The following is a 22,091-nucleotide window of genomic DNA, read 5'->3' on the forward strand; positions in this document are numbered from 1 at the left end:
CAAGTGAAGAGTATAACCTGCAACTGGAGGAGTGGAGGCCCCATGTTATAAAGGCCCTTATTACCAGCTGGAGGAAAGGCTCCTCCAACCTGGCAATGAAACAGAAAAAAACGCTAAATCAAGCCTTTAAAGGGACAGCGTCCATTAATGTATGAACAATCGCCGGGCCCTTCTGCACCTGGTCCCAGCAGCAGCACATGAAGGTCCAGACACATCCATAACAATAGGCTTCCATTATACCAAACGACGAACGGTGACGGATCCGTCGCTGTCCGTTTTATCGACATAGACAAAAAACGTTACTTTGTCCGTTGTCTCCGTCCGATGGACAAATCATTTTCGATGGATCCATCGAACGATGGATGAAACGTGAGGCCATCCATCGCATTCCGTCGCTAATACAAGTCTATGAAAAAAATGGATCCAGCGGCATCAGTCACCGGATCCGTTTTTTTTCAAAATTCGACAGATTGTGACTGATAGCAAAAAACTGATGTGTGAAAGGGGCCTAATTTGTAGGGATAGTGGAAATAAATGAGATAGTTAACGTAGGTGAGAAGGCCAGCACAATCTTTTAGATGAACCATTACTGTAACCCGAAGCTCCGCAAGATTGTATTGTGAGCTTCTAACCAAGACATGGCACAGTGTTTGTGGCCTACTGTATGGTGGACCTTCTTATCAGAAGATGTCTGGGCCCAAGTGCATGGTCCCTTCATACTACAACCCCTGGCAAAAATTACTGACTCACCTGGCTCTGAGGGTGTTCATTCAGTTGTTTACTTTTGTTTAAAAAAAGCAGATCAGAGACATGGCACAAAACTAAAGTAATTTCAAATGGCATCTTTCTGGCTTTAAGAAACACAAAAAAAAATCATGAAAACATAATGTGCTAGCCAGTAATGGTTACTTTTCAAGACCAAACGGGGAAAAATTATGGAATCACTCAATTATGAGGAAAAAATTATAGAATCACCCTGTAAATTTTCATTCCCCAAACTAACACCTGAATCAAATAAGATCTGCTCGTTAGTCTGCATCTAAAAAGGAGTGATCACACCTTGGAGAGCTGTTGCACCAAGAGGACTGACATGAATCATGGCTCCAACACGAGAGATATCAATTGAAACAAAGGAGAGAATTATCAAACTCTTAAAGAGGGTAAATCATCACGCAATGTTGCAAAAGATGTTGATTGTTCACAGTCAGCTGTGTCTAAAATATGTACCAAATACAAACAACATGGGAAGGTTGTTAAAGGCAAACATACTGGTAGACCAAGGAAGACATCAAAGTGTCAAGACAGGAAACCTAATGGAATATGTCTCCAAAATAGGAAATGCACAACAAAACAAATGAGTAACGAATGGGAGGAAACTAGAGTCAATGTCTGTGACCAACTGTAAGAAACCGCCTAAAGGAAATGGGATTTACATACAGAAAAGCTAAACAAAAGCCATCATTAACACCTAAACAGAAAAAAAACAAGGTTACAATGAGCTAAGGAAAAGCAATCGTGGACTGTGTATGACTGGATGAAAGTCATATTCAGTGATGAATTGCAAATCTACATTGGGCAAGGTGAGGATGCTGGAACTTTTGTTTGCTGTTGTTCCAATGAGATTTATAAAGATGACTGGCTGAAGAGAACATGTAAATTTCCACAGTCCTTGATGATATGGGGCAGCATGTCAGGTAAAGGCACTGGGGAGATGGCTGTCATTACATCTTCAATAAATGCCCACGTTTACATTGAAATTTTTGACACTTTTCTTATCCCATCAATTGAAAGGATGTTTGGGGATGATTAATCATTTATCAAGATGATAATGCATCCTGCCATAGAGCAAAAACTGTGAAAACATTCCTTTAAAGAAGACACATAAGGTCAATAACATGGTCTGCTAGTAGTACGGATCTCAATCCAATTGAAAATCTTTGGTGGAAGTTGAAGAAAATGGTCCATGACAAGGCTCCAACATGCAAAGCTGATCTGGCATCTGGCAACAGCAATCAGAGAAAGTTGGAGCCAGATTGATGCATAGACTGTTTGTCACTCATTAAGTCCATGCCTCAGAGACTTCAAGCTGTTATAAAAGCCAGAGGTGGTGCAACAAAATACTAGTGATGTATTGGAGTCTTCTTTTGTTTGTTTTTCATGATTCCATAATTTTTTCCTCATAATGGATTGATTCTATAATTTTTCCCCGTTTGGTCTTGAAAAGTAACGGTTACTGGCTGCACATTATGTTTTCAGGATTTTTTTTAGTGTTTCTTAAAGCCAGAAAGTTGCCATTTGAAATTACTTTACTTTTGTTTAAAAAAAAGCAGATCACAGACATGGCACAAAACTAAACACCTGAATGAACATCCTCAGAGCCAGGTGAGTCCATCATTTTTGCCAGGGAATGTAGTACAGCAGAGACTGATCGTTTCCTGGAATCATCTCTTTAGTCTTCTACCAGATTTTTAGGGTCACTATGCTTGTCTGTTAAACCACAGTCTCATGGTTACCCAACGTAGGTGATTACATCCATCCAAAAAACAATGTCTTTCCCATTTGAAATTTACCACACTACCTTGAGTTCTCCTACTAGTAGTGTGAGAAGCAAACCGGATTGCTCATTCGGACGTAAAATGTGGTTCATCATACCAGCTACCTTCTTCCATTAAATGTGTGGGCTTGTGTGCCCATTGTTCAGGGGTCAGCTGTTATACCTTGCCTGTTCTGATTGTTTTCAATCATAACCAGAAGTAATTTTTTATTAATGTGTGATTCCGTGGAATCAGACCAGAAGGGCTAACTTTTCCAAACTTGTCCTAACTAGAGATGAGCGATCCTGCTAAGAATCAAAACGGTTAAGAATCGCTGATCCCACCTGCGATCGTGATCGGATCAAGAATCCTAGCCACACCCATTAAATTTAATGGGAGGAAAAAGTGATGTGTTGTAAAATGGTGTAGGGGGCTGTAAAAGAAAGAAAATAGAAAATAAAAAGGGTTAAAGCAGCACATGCTTACCGCGTCCCCGCAGCTGCCGCGCAACTTCTGGGTCCAACACTTATCACTAATGCATACTCACTGCTTTCCCCTTCAACCGGTGTCTCTGGCTGCCACTGGATCACGCCCCCACCCTCTGAGACAGCATCTGTGATTGATTGGATTCACACACGCTGTCTGTCCTTATACTGGTGATAAATAAATTAAAACAATTGGCATAGGGTCCCCCCTGTATTGATACTAGCACAGATAAAGCATACAGCTACACGCTGCAGCCCCAGCCATGCGCTTATCTTGGCTGTGTATCAAAAGAAGAGAAACCGCATGCGGCTTTTTTAAAATTATTTAAGTAAATAACTTAAAAAAACAGCGTGCTGTCCCCCTCAATTTTGATAAACAGCCAACATAAAGCCCGACAACTGGGGGCTGGTATTCTCAGGCTGGGGAGACCAGTGCTTATTGGGAATCTCCCAGCCTAAAAATAACAGCCTGCAGCCGCCCAGAATTACCAAATCCATTAGATTAGACAAGTCCGGCACTTTACCAGGCTTTTCCCGATTGCCCTAGTGCGGTGGCAATTGGGATTATACGGGGTTAATAACAGCCCACAGCTGCTACTAATCCCTAGATTAGAAATGGAAGGAGTATGAGACCCCCAATATCTAATCTGTAAGGGAACATAAACACAAACACCGAAAAAATCCTTTATTTGAATTAAAAGATAAAAAACACCCTCTTTCACCACTTTATTAACCCCCAAATCACCCCTGAAGGTCCAATGTAATCTACACGAGGTCCCTCAATGATTTCAGCTCTGCTACATTACTGAAGACACAGCGCGCAATCATAGAACATGACTGCCTGCAGTGAGGTTCAGGCAGAGAATGAGCTGCAGCGATCAGCGGTGACGTCACTCAGGTTAGTTGTCACAGGGGAAGATTCCCACGGCCCTCCACCTGTGATCACAGGTATCCTGACCTCAGGTGACCTCAATGAACTCTCACTAAGTTCATAGATCTGAATCTCCCGGAAGAAAACTCCGGGGGGGGAGGGGGCGTTTGCCAAGAGATGCAGATTTGATAGTAAAATTTTTACACCATATTGCTGCATCCAATTTACACCCCCTGGCAAAAAAATGCATCACCACCGCATTCGGTATGATGTTGTAGTAACGTGATTTTTCACTAGGAGGTGTAGATTAGGTGCAGGAATATGATGTAAATATTTCAGCACCATATTTTTATCTCTTGGCAAAAAAAAAAAAAACGCACAAAAAACAGTTCTGATGCTGTTTTGGTGCAGTTTTCTTCCAAAAGGTGCAAATTTGGTGCTGAAATGTTTGCACCAGATTTCTCTGTGAGAGTTCATTGAGGTCCCCAGAGGTCAGGTTACCTGCGGTCATAGGTGGAGGGCAGTGGGGAACCTCCACCTGTGACCACAAATAACATAAGTGACATCACCGCTGATTGCGGCTCAGTCTCTGCCTCTGCCTGATCCTCACAGCAAGCAGTCATGCTCTATGGCGCTTGCAGTGAATTCAGATGTAGCAGAGCTGGAAACATTGTGAGACCCCATAGGGTGGATTACATTGGACCTGGGTGATTTGGGGGTTAATAAATTGGTGAAAGAGGGTGGTTTTTAAAAAAAAATTTAAATGATGAATTTTTCTGTGTGTTTGTGTTTTATTTCTTTTTCCTTATAGGATTAGTGGTGTGGGGTCTCATAGACCCTTCCCATCACTAATCCAGGGCTGAGTGGCAGCTGTGGGCTGCCATTAACCCCCTAGTACCCCAATTTGCCACCGCACCAGGGCATTCTGCAAGAGCCAGGTAAAGTTCTGGGTTTGTAACATGCAACAATCCTTGGCGCCTGCAGGCTGCTATTTTTAGTAGGGAAGGGGCTCCCATTAAGCTTGGGTCTCCCCAGCTTTAGAATACAAGCCCCTATCTGTCTAGCTTTATCATAGCCGAATACTTTCACAAGGCACTATATATATATATATGTATATATATGTATATATATATATATATATATATATATATATATATATATAAAATGATATAAAGTGATAACTAATGTGAGGTATTCGTCATATTTTGGCCAAAATACATAAGCTCATAACCCACATGTCAAGGGTCCCCACTCTTACGGGTCCCTAACTACATTAAAATAACTCACCATAGGGCATAGGACATAATCAAAATAAACTTATACGAAAGAGTTAGTGAGTTATTTTAATGCAGTTAGAGACTTGTAAGCGTGGGGACCCTTAACGTATGGGTTACAAGCTTATGTATTATGGCCAAAATATGACCAATACCACAATTTCCGCAGGATGCAGCCAGCCCCTTGGGATGTCTGTCCTTTATGTCAGTGCACTTTTGTGGTGCTGGGCAGCCAGCCTGATCTAAGAGAAGGGCATTATCAATAGGCTGTGGCCTAGACACTGTGCACTGCACGTACCTGTGTAACTGATGCCCTATGTCACATCCTACTAGTGTGCAGGTTTAATGCCAGCAACCGCCCCCTCCTGTGATATTATGTTGTGGGTGGCTTTTTTATTGATATTCTGCACCTCTGCAATTCCAATCTTTATCATGGGGGGCGGTCTGCATCCTGCGTGTGCATTTGCCATTTTTTGACCATTTTTTTTTGGCTGGTGGTTTTATTTGTTTTTTTCGTCTAAGTTTATTTTGATTATGTCCTATGGTGAGTTAAGGCCCTGTCACACACACAGATAAATCTGTGGCAGATCTGTGGCAGATCTGTGGCAGATCTGTGGCAGATCTGTGGCAGATCTGTGGCAGATCTGTGGCAGATCTGTGGCAGATCTGTGGCGGCAGTGAAATTATGGACAATCAGTGCCAGGTTTGTGGCTGTGTACAAATGGAACAATATGTCCATGATTTCACTGCAACCACAGATCTGCCAAAGATTTATCTCTGTGTGTGACGGGGCCTTTACTCTCTTCTTTGTTGGCTCTGTGTGAGGTTCTCAGACTTTTGGCATGTTTTCTGTCATTTTTGCTTTAATCTATTTTTCTCCGTCAGCCATCTTGTTTCCTGTTCTGCTGCCCACACCTTGTCTTCAGTCAACATAGATTCCTCAGTTTATACATTCCCGCCCTATTTCCGGCCAATTACCTGTTTTAGGGTGCTTTCACACATCCGTTTTTTGCCGTCAGGCACAATCTGGCGATTTCTGAAAAAAAACGGATCCGGTGTCTATTGCCGCCAGATCCGTTTTTTCCTCAAAGACTTGTGTTAGTTCCGGATTGTGCCGTATGGCTTGCGTTTCATCCGGCTTGCACCGGATCCAGTGAAATTTGCTGGTCCGGCTGCCGGAAAGGACGCACACTGGGACGTTTTTTGTCTCCGGCAAAAAAACGTACCACGCTGGATTTGGCGCCGTGCGGCCTGTTGTATAATGAAAGCCTATAGGGGCCGGATCCGTTGTAATGCGGCAAAAAATGCATTCCACCAACGTATCTGTTTTTTTTAACTGAGCATGCTCAGATGAGATGTAAATTAATTTCTGGTCTCTCTGTCTGCCGGTCGGTTAGCCTCTCTGTCTGTCGGTCGGTTGGTCGTTCTCTGTCTGCCGGTCGGTCTCTCTCTCAGTCGATGTCGGTCTCTATCTCTGTTGATCTCGGTCTCTGTCTGTCGGTCGGTCTCTCTCTCTCACCCCCCTCTCATACTCACCGATCACCGGCGCGGCGCTGCTCATCTGTCACACTGCTCTGGTGGCTTCTCCTGCTTTTGAAAATGCCGGCCGCTCATTATTCCATCTCGTATTCACTGCTTCCCCCGCCGACTGGTGCTTATGATTGGTTGCAGTCAGACGAGCCCCCACAATGAGTGACAGCTTTCTCACTGCAACCAATCACAGCCACCGGTGGGCGGGTCTATATCTTGCAGTAAAATAAATAAATAAGCTAAAACTTTCAGGGACACTAGTGTTCACAATCAAGTTGTGTGACTGGTTGGGTATTGCTGGATAGGGGATAGGTTTTTATGTACCACCTATTTGCCAAATCAGAAAAGTTGGAGAGCTGCCAGGAAAGCTGCAGGTAGTAGGCAGGGTCCGCGAATAACCTGTCCGGGAGTGTGATGAACACTAACAAGAGTAAAAAGGTATAGCTACCGCGCTAACTGGCAGGGGTTAGTGAATACACTAGGTAGATGAATTTACACAAATTGATATACTGGGGAGCAATTATAAAATCAAGGTAGACAAATGTACCGTTGTTTAAAATTTAAAATAAATGTTTCATAGTTTCATAGTTTTAAGGTTGAAGGGAGATTCTAAGTTCATCTAGTTCAACCCGTAGCTTAACATGTTGATCCAGAGGAAGGCAAAAAACCCCCAATGTGGCAAACAAGTTCCAATGGGGAAAAAATTTCCTTCCTGACTCCACATCCGGCAATCAGACTAGTTCCCTGGATCAACACCCTGTCATAAAATCTAATATACATAACTGGTAATATTATATTTTTCAAGAAAGGCATCCAGGCTCTGCTTAAATGTTAGTAGTGAATCCCTCATTACAACATCATGCGGCAGAGAGTTCCATAGTCTCACTGCTCGTACAGTAAAGAATCCTCGTCTGTGGTTATGATTAAACCTTCTTTCCTCGAGACGTAGCGGATGCCCCCGTGTTCCAGTCGCAGGCCTAGGTGTAAAGAGATCTTTGGAAAGGTCTCTGTACTGTCCCCTCATATGTTTATACATTGTGATTAGATCCCCCCTAAGCCTTCGTTTTTCCAAACTAAATAACCCCTAGTTTAATAACCTGTCTTGGTGTTGCAGCCCACCCATTCCTCTAATAATCTTGGTCGCTCTTCTATCTACCTGTAAGATTATGCTATTTATAACCTTCTATACTGTTGCTTTCTAGAAAAGCATCCATTCCTCTCTTAAATTCATTCAGTGAGTGGCCATCACCACTTCCTCAGGAAGAGAGTTCCAGAGCCTCACTGCTCTTACCGTGAAGAACCCTCTTCTATGCGGATGTAGGAATTTTCTTTCCTCCAATCGTAGAGAATGCCCCCTTGTTCGTGTCACAGTCCTTGGTACAAACAGATCATGGGAGAGATCTCTATATGGCCCTCTGATATATTTGTACATATTTATAAGGTCTCCCCTAAGTCTTCTCTTTTCTAGAGTAAATAGACCTAATTTTGATAACCTTTCCGTGTATTGTAATGCACCCATTCCATTTATTATTTTAGTAGCCCGCCTCTGAACCCTTTCAAGTTCAGTAATGTCTTTCTTGAGCACCGTTGCCCACACTTGCACACAATACTCCAAGTGTGGTCTGACGAGTGATTTGTACAGAGGGAGGATGATGTTTTCATCTCGTGCCCCCAGACTTCTTCTAATGCATCCCATCACCCTATTTGCTTTGGTGGCTGCTGCCTGACACTGGGCACTCCAATTTAGCTTCTTATTCACTAAGATGCCTAAGTCTTTTTCCATGTCTGATTTCCCCAGCAGTTTCCCATTTAGTAGGTAATCGTAGCATCTGTTTCTCCTTCCCATGTTCAGAACCTTACACTTATCTGTGTTAAACCTCATTTGCCATTTTTCAGCCCAATTCTCCAATTTACTCAAATCCATCTGTAGTTGCAAACTGTCCTCCTTTGTGTTAACTACCTTACATAGTTTTGTATCATCTGCAAATACTGATATTTTACTCTGTAAACCATCCACCAGATCATTAATAAATATGTTTATTTCATTTAAATAAAATGGAGTTAAAAAGGTCAGGAAATCCTGATTGGACCCAGGTATCCTGACTGATGATGATGATTAGATCAATATAGGACCTGAAGAATGAAAGGAGAAAAGGTAATGTGTAAATTAGAATGTAGGCCTAGTGAGGTAAACGTACCGTCACACTAAGCAACATCGCTAGCAACATCGCTGCTGATGCACAACTTGCTAGCGATGTTGCTTAGTGTGACATCCAGCAACAACCCGGCCCCTGCTGTGAGGTCGCTGGTTGTTGGTGAATGTCCTGGCCCCTGCTGTGAGGTCGCTGGTTGTTGCTGAATGTCCTGGCCCCTGCTGTGAGGTCGCTGGTTGTTGCTGAATGTCCTGGCCCCTGCTGTGAGGTCGCTGGTTGTTGGTGAATGTCCTGGCCCCTGCTGTGAGGTCGCTGGTTGTTGGTGAATGTCCCGGCCCCTGCTGTGAGGTCGCTGGTTGTTGGTGAATGTCCCGGCCCCTGCTGTGAGGTCGCTGGTTGTTGCTGAATGTCCTGGCCCCTGCTGTGAGGTCGCTGGTTGTTGCTGAATGTCCTGGCCCCTGCTGTGAGGTCGCTGGTTGTTGGTGAATGTCCTGGCCCCTGCTGTGAGGTCGCTGGTTGTTGGTGAATGACCTGGCCCCTGCTGTGAGGTCATTGGTTGTTGGTGAATGTCCTGGCCCCTGCTGTGAGGTCGCTGGTTGTTGGTGAATGTCCCGGCCCCTGCTGTGAGGTCGTTGGTTGTTGGTGAATGTCCCGGCCCCTGCTGTGAGGTCGCTGGTTGTTGCTGAATGTCCTGGCCCCTGCTGTGAGGTCGCTGGTTGTTGCTAAATGTCCTGGCCCCTGCTGTGAGGTCGCTGGTTGTTGCTGAATGTCCTGGCCCCTGCTGTGAGGTCGCTGGTTGTTGGTGAATGTCCTGGCCCCTGCTGTGAGGTCGCTGGTTGTTGGTGAATGACCTGGCCCCTGCTGTGAGGTCATTGGTTGTTGGTGAATGTCCTGGCCCCTGCTGTGAGGTCGCTGGTTGTTGGTGAATGTCCTGGCCCCTGCTGTGAGGTCACTGGTTGTTGGTGAATGTCCCGGCCCCTGCTGTGAGGTCGCTGGTTGTTGCTGAATGTCCTGGCCCCTGCTGTGAGGTCGCTGGTTGTTGCTAAATGTCCTGGCCCCTGCTGTGAGGTCGTTGGTTGTTGGTGAATGTCCCGGCCCCTGCTGTGAGGTCGCTGGTTGTTGCTGAATGTCCTGGCCCCTGCTGTGAGGTCGCTGGTTGTTGCTAAATGTCCTGGCCCCTGCTGTGAGGTCGCTGGTTGTTGCTGAATGTCCTGGCCCCTGCTGTGAGGTCGCTGGTTGTTGGTGAATGTCCTGGCCCCTGCTGTGAGGTCGCTGGTTGTTGGTGAATGACCTGGCCCCTGCTGTGAGGTCATTGGTTGTTGGTGAATGTCCTGGCCCCTGCTGTGAGGTCGCTGGTTGTTGGTGAATGTCCTGGCCCCTGCTGTGAGGTCACTGGTTGTTGGTGAATGTCCCGGCCCCTGCTGTGAGGTCGCTGGTTGTTGCTGAATGTCCTGGCCCCTGCTGTGAGGTCGCTGGTTGTTGGTGAATGTCCTGGCCCCTGCTGTGAGGTCGCTGGTTGTTGGTGAATGTCCTGGCCCCTGCTGTGAGGTCATTGGTTGTTGGTGAATGTCCCGGCCCCTGCTGTGAGGTCGCTGGTTGTTGGTGAATGTCCCGGCCCCTGCTGTGAGGTCGTTGGTTGTTGGTGAATGTCCCGGCCCCTGCTGTGAGGTCGCTGGTTGTTGCTGAATGTCCTGGCCCCTGCTGTGAGGTCGCTGGTTGTTGCTAAATGTCCTGGCCCCTGCTGTGAGGTCGCTGGTTGTTGCTGAATGTCCTGGCCCCTGCTGTGAGGTCGCTGGTTGTTGGTGAATGTCCTGGCCCCTGCTGTGAGGTCGCTGGTTGTTGGTGAATGACCTGGCCCCTGCTGTGAGGTCATTGGTTGTTGGTGAATGTCCTGGCCCCTGCTGTGAGGTCGCTGGTTGTTGGTGAATGTCCTGGCCCCTGCTGTGAGGTCACTGGTTGTTGGTGAATGTCCCGGCCCCTGCTGTGAGGTCGCTGGTTGTTGCTGAATGTCCTGGCCCCTGCTGTGAGGTCGCTGGTTGTTGGTGAATGTCCTGGCCCCTGCTGTGAGGTCGCTGGTTGTTGGTGAATGTCCTGGCCCCTGCTGTGAGGTCATTGGTTGTTGGTGAATGTCCCGGCCCCTGCTGTGAGGTCGCTGGTTGTTGGTGAATGTCCCGGCCCCTGCTGTGAGGTCGTTGGTTGTTGGTGAATGTCCCGGCCTCTGCTGTGAGGTCGCTGGTTGTTGCTGAATGTCCTGGCCCCTGCTGTGAGGTCGCTGGTTGTTGCTGAATGTCCTGGGCCATTTTTTAGTTGTTGCTCTCCCGCTGTGAAGCGCACATCGCTGTGTGTGACAGCGACAAAGCAACAACTGAATGTACAGTGAGCAGGAGCCGGCTTCTGCGGACGCTGGTAACCAATGTAAATATCGGGTAACCAAGAAGCCCTTACCTTGGTTACCCGATATTTACCTTCGTTACCAGCGTCCCCGCTTTCAGCTGTCAGTGCCGGCTCTGTGCACATGTAGCTGCAGTACACGTCGGGTAATTAACCCGATGTGTACTGTAGCTAGGTGTGCAGGGAGCCAGCGCTAAGCGGTGTGCACTGGTAACCAAGGTAAATAACGGGTTGGTTACCCGATATTTACCTTAGCTACCAAGCGCAGCATGCTTCCACGACGCTCCAGTGATCCCTGCCAGGTCAGGTTGCTGGTGGGATCGCTGGAGCGTCGCTTAGTGTGACATCTCACCAGCGACCTCCTAGCAACTTACCAGCGATCCCTATCAGGTTGTATCGTTGAGATCGCTGGTAAGTTGTTTAGTGTGACTGGGCCTTAACATTAGTGTTGCCATCCGTATTCAGTACAAATAGAGATTACCTGTGTTCCGCAGATGTGGGACAGTGAAGTGGTGAATAGAATGAGTAGAGCACAAGGCCAATGTCCAATGTACAACATCGGGAACATGGAAAAATATCGGCGGTTAATCAGTGAATAAGGGCGCTAGGTAATATTTATAGTATGCTAAGCTATATACGTGACAAACCTCCGATACCCATTGATGGTTGGCAAATGTACATAGAGGTCGTCTCAGAATTAATCGGCTAAAAAGTAAATAAATTTATATCCTTAATGTATATCTAAAGGGGTGAAGAAAAAAAAAGAAAAAACCTTTTATACCGTTGATGGACTCTTATTCCTGAAATTAGGAAGCTTCTGGAATCTTATCCAGGTGTTACCAGATATTGGGAATTTGGTCGGTTAATTGCACCTGTTAGATAAACAATAAAATATTAAAATATAAAAATTGTTTGAAATTTCGGGTGCTGTTTAATAGCTCACCCTATGTGAAGTATTACCTTGGAAATGTTTACCTGAACAGTATCAGCAAATGATGATAGCTTGAAATGAAGCTGGAGCAAATCTGCTGGGGCATTTTTAGCTCCAATATTATTGTAATCGTTTTTGCAACAAATTTATATGGTGGCCACAGAGAGAGCAGCCAGAAGTAACAGAACCAACATTGATCTGAATGTCAGCTTTGGTATGGAGTAATTGAGGGGTTAATAAGGGGTTAATACGGAGTTACACACAGGGTGTCTGAGGACGTTGCTGGGCACCAGTCAGCCTGTATTAGTAAGCTGACAGGTCTTACATAGAGGATAACTATGAATGCGCAGTAGCTTAGTGGGGCACAGCTATACCTTTTTAAATAAATAAATAATTTAAAAAAAATGACGTGCGGTCCCCCCCCCCACTTTTGATACCAGCCAAGGTAAAGCCACACAGCTGAGGACTAGTATTCTCAGGATGGGGCGCTCCATGTTATCGGGAGCCTCCCAGCCTAAAAATATCAGCCAGCAGCCGCCCGGAAATGCCGCATCCATTAGATGCGACAGTCCCGGGACCTTACCTGGCTCTTCTCGCATTGCCCTGGTGCGTTGGCAATTGGGGTAACAAGGAGTTAATGGCAGCCCATAGTTAACGCACAGGCCCCACAGGAGTGCACTTAGGGAGCACAGAGCCAGAACATTTATTCCCAGAAATGCCTCTCAGCCAATGTCTTAGAGGCACTAGGTACTTAAAGCAACCTTCCACTAGGGGAGGTGCCTGATCAGTTAGTGTATGTCCATCTAGCTAGCTAGTTGTCAAGTCCCATTGCCCACTGTCTGTTATCTGTACCTGTGTCCACTTTGTCGCAGCCAGGCCGTGTCCTCTGTACCCGCCAGATCCGTTTTTTCCTCATAGACTTGTGTTAGTTCCGGATTGTGCCGTATGGCTTGCGTTTCATCCGGCTTGCACCGGATCCAGCGAAATTTGCTGGTCCGGCTGCCGGAAAGGACGCACACTGGGACGTTTTTTGTCTCCGGCAAAAAAACGTACCACGCTGGATTCGGCGCCGTGCGGCCTGTTGTATAATGAAAGCCTATAGGGGCTGGATCCGTTGTAATGCGGCAAAAAATGCATTCCACCAACGTACAAATAGCTAATAATATTAGCTAATAATAATAATCGGGTTCTTATTATGGGGGATTTCAACTATCCAGACATTCAGTGGGACATAGAATCTTCTGGTTCTGCTAAAAGCTGTAAGTTCTTATCTACCATTCAAGACCATTTCCTCTCTCAGATGGTAGGTGAACCGACCAGGGGAGATAATTTGCTAGATCTGGTCCTGTCAAATAGACCGGATACAATTTCAGATCTACAGGTCCGGGAGCACTTGGGCACCAGCGATCATAATATGGTAAGCTTCAACATAATATTCAATAGAACATTTCAAAGGGGGAATGCTAAAACCTGGAATTTTAGGAAAGTTGATTTCAACAAATTAAGGGAAGAGCTTAAATGTGTAGATTGGGACAAAGTCATGGTAACTGGGGATACCGAACATAAATGGGGTAAGTTTAAGGATATACTACTAGAGTCCTGTAAAAAACGTATACCCAGTGGTAATAAAATGTCCAGGAATAAAAAGACACCACTATGGATAAATAAGACTGTACAAAGTATAATAAAACAAAAACAAAGGGCATTTAAAATCTTAAAGGCTGAGAATACAGAAATAGCATTTCAGGAGTATAAAGATATCAATAGGAAATGTAAAAAAGAAATCAAACAAGCAAAATTAGCTACTGAAACAAAAATCGCCAATGACATTAAAATAAATCCCAACATCTTTTATAAATACATTAGTGCCAAAAGGAAAACAAAGGATAGTATCGGCCCCTTAAAATATAATAACAAGTTAGTTATAGAGGACAAACAAAAGACTGAGATATTAAATAGGCATTTCTCATCTGTATTCACCAAGGAACTGACTGTATCAGGGATCATTCAACAAGTGAAAAATCAAAGTCCACCACCCGATATAATTAATTTAACACAAGATGAAGTACGCCTACGTCTGAGTAAATTAAACATTGACAAATCCCCAGGGCCAGATGGCATTCATCCACGAATATTGAGGGAATTGAGCTCCGTAATCGACAGACCGCTGTATCTCATCTTTTTAGACTCACTTGTAACAGGGTTGGTGCCTCAGGATTGGAGGATTGCTGATGTGGTACCGATATTTAAGAAAGGTAAGAGGGTAGATCCAGGCAACTACCGTCCAGTAAGCCTGACATCAGTAGTATGCAAAGTTTTTGAGGGCATTTTAAGGGATGACATGCAAAAATATATTGCAGAAAATAATATGATAACTGACAAACAGCATGGATTCATGAAAGATAAGTCGTGTCTAACCAACCTGTTGGGGTTCTATGAGGGGGTAAGTTCAAACCTGGATATTGGTAATGCAGCTGATGTGATTTATTTGGACTTTGCAAAGGCATTTGATACTGTACCACATAATAGCCTTATACTAAAGCTCCAGAAGCAAGGAGTAAGGGAAACTATATGCAACTGGGTAAGGAATTGGCTAAAAGATAGGAAAAAAAGAGTAGTCATAAATGGTACATTCTCTAAATGGGCTATAGTCAGCAGTGGGGGGCCGCAGGGATCTGTGCTTGGACCGATTCTTTTTACTCTCTTTATTAATGACCTTGTGGATGGGATTGATAGTACAGTGTCAGTCTTTGCCGATGACACCAAACTATGTAGGATATTAAAAACTGACCTGGATAGTACAATATTACAAAAAGATCTGGATAAGATGTCAGAATGGGCAGATACTTGGCAAATGAGATTTAATGTTGATAAATGTAAAGTAATGCACCTAGGACGGAGTAATCCTATAGCTGCATATACATTAAATGGAAGTAAACTCGGGACTACAGAACAGGAGAAGGACTTGGGTATTCTCATTACAAATAAGCTGAGCAGCAGCACTCAATGTCAAGCAGCAGCTGCTAAAGCAAACAAGATTTTAGGGTGTATAAAAAGAGAGATTAGATCCCGTGATCCCAACGTATTGTTACCCCTCTATAAATCACTTGTAAGGCCACATCTGGAATACGGGATCCAGTTTTGGGCTCCACATTTTAAAAAGGACATTCAGAAGTTAGAGTCAGTTCAAAGGCGGGCAACTAGACTATTACAAGGAATGGAGGCCTCCCATATGATGACAGGTTGAAAAAGTTAGATATGTTTAGCTTAGAAAAAAGACGTCTCAGAGGAGATCTCATTTATATTTATAAATACATGTGTGGTCAATATAAAGGACTGGCACATGACTTATTCCTTCCAAAGACAGTACTAAGGACTAGGGGGCACTCACTGCGAGTGGAAGAAAAGCGATTCCGAAACCTAAATAGGAAAGGGTTCTTTACAGTTAGAGCGGTCAGACTGTGGAATGCCCTACCACAAGAGGTGGTAATGGCAGATACTATAACAGCTTTTAAAAAAGAGCTGGATGATTTCCTCAGTACACAAAACATTGTTGGTTATAAATGACTTAGTGACTAAATGTAGAACTGGTGGAGGAAGGTTGAACTAGATGGACCTAGGTCTTTTTTTCAACCTAAGTAACTATGTAACTATGTATCTATTTTTTTTAACTGAGCATGCTCAGATGAGATGTAAATTAATTTCTGGTCTCTCTGTCTGCCGGTCGGTTAGCCTCTCTGTCTGTCGGTCGGTTGGTCGTTCTCTGTCTGCCGGTCGGTCTCTCTCTCAGTCGATGTCGGTCTCTATCTCTGTTGATCTCGGTCTCTGTCTGTCGGTCGGTCTCTCTCTCTCACCCCCCTCTCATACTCACCGATCACCGGCGCGGCGCTGCTCATCTGTCACACTGCTCTGGTGGCTTCTCCTGCTTTTGAAAATGCCGGCCGCTCATTATTCCATCTCGTATTCACTGCTTCCCCCGCCGACTGGTGCTTATGATTGGTTGCAGTCAGACGAGCCCCCACAATGAGTGACAGCTTTCTCACTGCAACCAATCACAGCCACCGGTGGGCGGGTCTATATCTTGCAGTAAAATAAATAAATAAGCTAAAACTTTCAGGGACACTAGTGTTCACAATCAAGTTGTGTGACTGGTTGGGTATTGCTGGATAGGGGATAGGTTTTTATCTACCACCTATTTGCCAAACCAGAAAAGTTGGAGAGCTGCCAGGAAAGCTGCAGGTAGTAGGCAGGGTCCGCGAATAACCTGTCCGGGAGTGTGATGAACACTAACAAGAGTAAAAAGGTATAGCTACCGCGCTAACTGGCAGGGGTTAGTGAATACACTAGGTAGATTAATTTACACAAATTGATATACTGGGGAGCAATTATAAAATCAAGGTAGACAAATGTACCGTTGTTTAAAATTTAAAATAAATGTTTCATAGTTTCATAGTTTTTAAGGTTGAAGGGAGATTCTAAGTTCATCTAGTTCAACCCGTAGCTTAACATGTTGATCCAGAGGAAGGCAAAAAACCCCCAATGTGGCAAACAAGTTCCAATGGGGAAAAAATTTCCTTCCTGACTCCACATCCGGCAATCAGACTAGTTCCCTGGATCAACACCCTGTCATAAAATCTAATATACATAACTGGTAATATTATATTTTTCAAGAAAGGCATCCAGGCTCTGCTTAAATGTTAGTAGTGAATCCCTCATTACAACATCATGCGGCAGAGAGGTAAATATGTTTATTTCATTTAAATAAAATGGAGTTAAAAAGGTCAGGAAATCCTGATTGGACCCAGGTATCCTGACTGATGATGATGATTGGATCAATATAGGACCTGAAGAATGAAAGGAGAAAAGGTAATGTGTAAATTAGCATGTAGGCCTAGTGAGGTAAAGGTACCGTCACACTAAGCAACATCGCTAGCAACATCGCTGCTGATGCACAACTTGCTAGCGATGTTGCTTAGTGTGACATCCAGCAACAACCCGGCCCCTGCTGTGAGGTCGCTGGTTGTTGGTGAATGTCCTGGCCCCTGCTGTGAGGTCGCTGGTTGTTGCTGAATGTCCTGGCCCCTGCTGTGAGGTCGCTGGTTGTTGCTGAATGTCCTGGCCCCTGCTGTGAGGTCGCTGGTTGTTGCTGAATGTCCTGGCCTCTGCTGTGAGGTCGCTGGTTGTTGGTGAATGTCCCGGCCCCTGCTGTGAGGTCGCTGGTTGTTGCTGAATGTCCTGGCCCCTGCTGTGAGGTCGCTGGTTGTTGGTGAATGTCCTGGCCCCTGCTGTGAGGTCGCTGGTTGTTGCTGAATGTCCTGGCCCCTGCTGTGAGGTCGCTGGTTGTTGGTGAATGTCCCGGCCCCTGCTGTGAGGTCGCTGGTTGTTGCTGAATGTCCTGGCCTCTGCTGTGAGGTCGCTGGTTGTTGGTGAATGTCCTGGCCCCTGCTGTGAGGTCGCTGGTTGTTGCTGAATGTCCTGGCCCCTGCTGTGAGGTCGCTGGTTGTTGCTGAATGTCCTGGCCCCTGCTGTGAGGTCGCTGGTTGTTGGTGAATGTCCTGGCCCCTGCTGTGAGGTCGCTGGTTGTTGGTGAATGTCCTGGCCCCTGCTGTGAGGTCGCTGGTTGTTGGTGAATGTCCTGGCCCCTGCTGTGAGGTCGCTGGTTGTTGGTGAATGTCCTGGCCCCTGCTGTGAGGTCGCTGGTTGTTGGTGAATGTCCTGGCCCCTGCTGTGAGGTCGCTGGTTGTTGGTGAATGTCCTGGCCCCTGCTGTGAGGTCATTGGTTGTTGGTGAATGTCCTGGCCCCTGCTGTAAAGTCGCTGGTTGTTGGTGAATGTCCTGGCCCCTGCTGTGAGGTCGCTGGTTGTTGCTGAATGTCCTGGCCCCTGCTGTGAGGTCGCTGGTTGTTGGTGAATGACCTGGCCCCTGCTGTGAGGTCGCTGGTTGTTGGTGAATGTCCTGGCCCCTGCTGTGAGGTCGCTGGTTGTTGGTGAATGTCCCGGCCCCTGCTGTGAGGTCGCTGGTTGTTGCTGAATGTCCTGGCCCCTGCTGTGAGGTCGCTGGTTGTTGCTAAATGTCCTGGCCCCTGCTGTGAGGTCGCTGGTTGTTGGTGAATGTCCTGGCCTCTGCTGTGAGGTCGCTGGTTGTTGGTGAATGTCCTGGCCCCTGCTGTGAGGTCGCTGGTTGTTGGTGAATGTCCCGGCCCCTGCTGTGAGGTCATTGGTTGTTGGTGAATGTCCCGGCCCCTGCTGTGAGGTCGCTGGTTGTTGCTGAATGTCCTGGCCCCTGCTGTGAGGTCGCTGGTTGTTGCTAAATGCCCTGGCCCCTGCTGTGAGGTCGCTGGTTGTTGCTGAATGTCCTGGCCCCTGCTGTGAGGTCGCTGGTTGTTGCTGAATGTCCTGGGCCATTTTTTAGTTGTTGCTCTCCCGCTGTGAAGCGCACATCGCTGTGTGTGACAGCGACAAAGCAACAACTGAATGTACAGTGAGCAGGAGCCGGCTTCTGCGGACGCTGGTAACCAATGTAAATATCGGGTAACCAAGAAGCCCTTACCTTGGTTACCCGATATTTACCTTCGTTACCAGCGTCCCCGCTTTCAGCTGTCAGTGCCGGCTCTGTGCACATGTAGCTGCAGTACACGTCGGGTAATTAACCCGATGTGTACTGTAGCTAGGTGTTCAGGGAGCCAGCGCTAAGCGGTGTGCACTGGTAACCAAGGTAAATAACGGGTTGGTTACCCGATATTTACCTTAGCTACCAAGCGCAGCATGCTTCCACGACGCTCCAGTGATCCCTGCCAGGTCAGGTTGCTGGTGGGATCGCTGGAGCGTCGCTTAGTGTGACATCTCACCAGCGACCTCCTAGCAACTTACCAGCGATCCCTATCAGGTTGTATCATTGAGATCGCTGGTAAGTTGTTTAGTGTGACTGGGCCTTAACATTAGTGTTGCCGTCCGTATTCAGTACAAATAGAGATTACCTGTGTTCCGCAGATGTGGGACAGTGAAGTGGTGAATAGAATGAGTAGAGCACAAGGCCAATGTCCAATGTACAACATCGGGAACCTGGAAAAATATCGGCGGTTAATCAGTGAATAAGGGCACTAGGTAATATTTATAGTATGCTAAGCTATATACGTGACAAACCTCCGATACCCATTGATGGTTGGCAAATGTACATAGAGGTCGTCTCAGAATTAATCGGCTAAAAAGTAAATAAATTTATATCCTTAATGTATATCTAAAGGGGTGAAGAAAAAAAAAGAAAAAACCTTTTATACCGTTGATGGACTCTTATTCCTGAAATTAGGAAGCTTCTGGAATCTTATCCAGGTGTTACCAGATATTGGGAATTTGGTCGGTTAATTGCACCTGTTAGATAAACAATAAAATATTAAAATATAAAAATTGTTTGAAATTTCGGGTGCTGTTTAATAGCTCACCCTATGTGAAGTATTACCTTGGAAATGTTTACCTGAACAGTATCAGCAAATGATGATAGCTTGAAATGAAGCTGGAGCAAATCTGCTGGGGCATTTTTAGCTCCAATATTATTGTAATCGTTTTTGCAACAAATTTATATGGTGGCCACAGAGAGAGCAGCCAGAGGTAACAGAACCAACATTGATCTGAATGTCAGCTTTGGTATGGAGTAATTGAGGGGTTAATAAGGGGTTAATACGGAGTTACACACAGGGTGTCTGAGGACGTTGCTGGGCACCAGTCAGCCTGTATTAGTAATCTGACAGGTCTTACATAGAGGATAACTATGAATGCGCAGTAGCTTAGTGGGGCACAGCTATACCTTTTTAAATAAATAAATAAATAATTTTAAAAAAATGACGTGCGGTCCCCCCCCACTTTTGATACCAGCCAAGGTAAAGCCACACAGCTGAGGACTAGTATTCTCAGGATGGGGCGCTCCATGTTATCGGGAGCCTCCCAGCCTAAAAATATCAGCCAGCAGCCGCCCGGAAATGCCGCATCCATTAGATGCGACAGTCCCGGGACCTTACCTGGCTCTTCTCGCATTGCCCTGGTGCGTTGGCAATTGGGGTAACAAGGAGTTAATGGCAGCCCATAGTTAACGCACAGGCCCCACAGGAGTGCACTTAGGGAGCACAGAGCCAGAACATTTATTCCCAGAAATGCCTCTCAGCCAATGTCTTAGAGGCACTAGGTACTTAAAGCAACCTTCCACTAGGGGAGGTGCCTGATCAGTTAGTGTATGTCCATCTAGCTAGCTAGTTGTCAAGTCCCATTGCCCACTGTCTGTTATCTGTACCTGTGTCCACTTTGTCGCAGCCAGGCCGTGTCCTCTGTACCCGCCTGCTCCTGCTGTCCTGTCTGCCTCAGCCATACCGGCTGCACCTGTTCGTAGTAGAGATTCTGTCTATCCACCCAGTGGTACTGTCTGCCTCAGCCATCCCAGGCTGCACATGTCAGCACCTGAGAATCTGCCTGTTTGTACCTGAGCCCATCCCTGTCCTGGAGGTCAGCAGCCACAGTCTCTGACACTACCCTGGGAGTGGTACTTGGCATTCATCCTGTAGGCACTTAGTCAAGCCCCTCTCATGACAGGCTAAGTCCAGGTCGCCTCTGTGGTTCAGTGGGTCCACTCCCACTTGCTGCCATCTCAACATCGGCAAGCTTAACAGATACATGTACGATAGCTATATGCTATACCTCTCCAGATGCCCCAGAACGCAATCCCCTCCTGGACTTGTTACAGCACACCAAAGAAAAGGAAGAGATGGAGTGAGTCCCCTTAGTGGATCACCTCACTCCAGCCCAGTCCAGTCAACTACAGGGGTTGGGCTGCATGAATCACGAAAGTCTTATGATCAGAAGGTCCTGTATCTGAGTACAGTTCAAACGCTATTTTGAGTCCTATTTTTGGATATCTTCATATAATACTGACCATAACACCCTATATTCAGCAGTTAATTTGTTGGGATTGGTAATCCCCTTGTGCAGTCCCTGGGCAGCCAGCACTGTCCTTCTCCCAAAAGATAACCAGAGCACAAGCTTCTGCATGGATTTCTGGAGTCTAACCGAGATAACCAACACCGATGCATACCTCATGTCCTGAATAGATAATCATTTAGACCAGAACAGGGAGTGACACTTGTGTCTACCTTAGATCTCAGTAAAGACTACTGGCAGATCTTTGACACCAGGCACCCAGGAGCGTTCAGTCTTCCTCACCCACTTTGTATTCCACCATTGTTCACTGGTTTATTACTGATAAATATTATACCTATATGGATGTTTGATCGCAATTTTCTTTTCGTTCTCCTTACCCCCTTTGTTCTGTTCCAATTTACAATTCCCGGGTATAGTACCATAGCAAAGCCCTGACTGACCTAACAACAAAGAAATTCCAAAGGCAGATAGAATAGACCGACCTACTGTATGTGAACAGGCTTTTGTGCAGCTTAGACAAGCCGTGGCGGGGGCCACTGTGCTTGCTGTGGGCGATCACACCTGATGCATCAGACATTGGGTTGGGCGCTGTCCTCAGTCAGGTGGATGGCACAGGGCAGGAACACCCAGTGACGAATCTTTAAAGGAAACTGGTAGACTGAGAGAAAGTGTACATGACCATTGAAAATGAATGCCTGGCCATTGTCTGGGCACTGAAGAAACCCTATGTGTATGGGAGGGAATTCACAATAGCAATGGACCCAATCCATTGACTTGGTTATACCTGGTGGCAGAGACAATGGGCAATTGTTATGATGGAGCCTGGCATTTCAACCGTTCAAATTTGCCTTTTCTCACATAAATGGGAGAGGCCATGCCAACACTGATGGGCTATCGAGAGGAGATCCCTAACCCCGTTAACTGCCCCCAGAAGAAAAGGGCATAGATAACCTCATGAACTGGGGCCAAGTGCTTACTGTGCCCAAAAAAACGGAGGATAA

At 46.0% G+C, this 22,091-nt stretch overlaps 1 protein-coding gene across 4 annotated transcripts in view; it reads left to right on the plus strand.

Annotated features, from left to right (window-relative positions):
• Positions 1-22,091, plus strand: part of LOC142303692 (uncharacterized) — a 172,288-nt gene that overhangs the window by 94,871 nt on the left and 55,326 nt on the right. The gene's annotated exons all lie outside the window — the stretch shown is intronic.

The sequence above is a fragment of the Anomaloglossus baeobatrachus genome, chromosome 1 (genome assembly GCF_048569485.1).
Source record: "Anomaloglossus baeobatrachus isolate aAnoBae1 chromosome 1, aAnoBae1.hap1, whole genome shotgun sequence".
Taxonomy (NCBI): Eukaryota; Metazoa; Chordata; class Amphibia; order Anura; family Aromobatidae; genus Anomaloglossus; species Anomaloglossus baeobatrachus.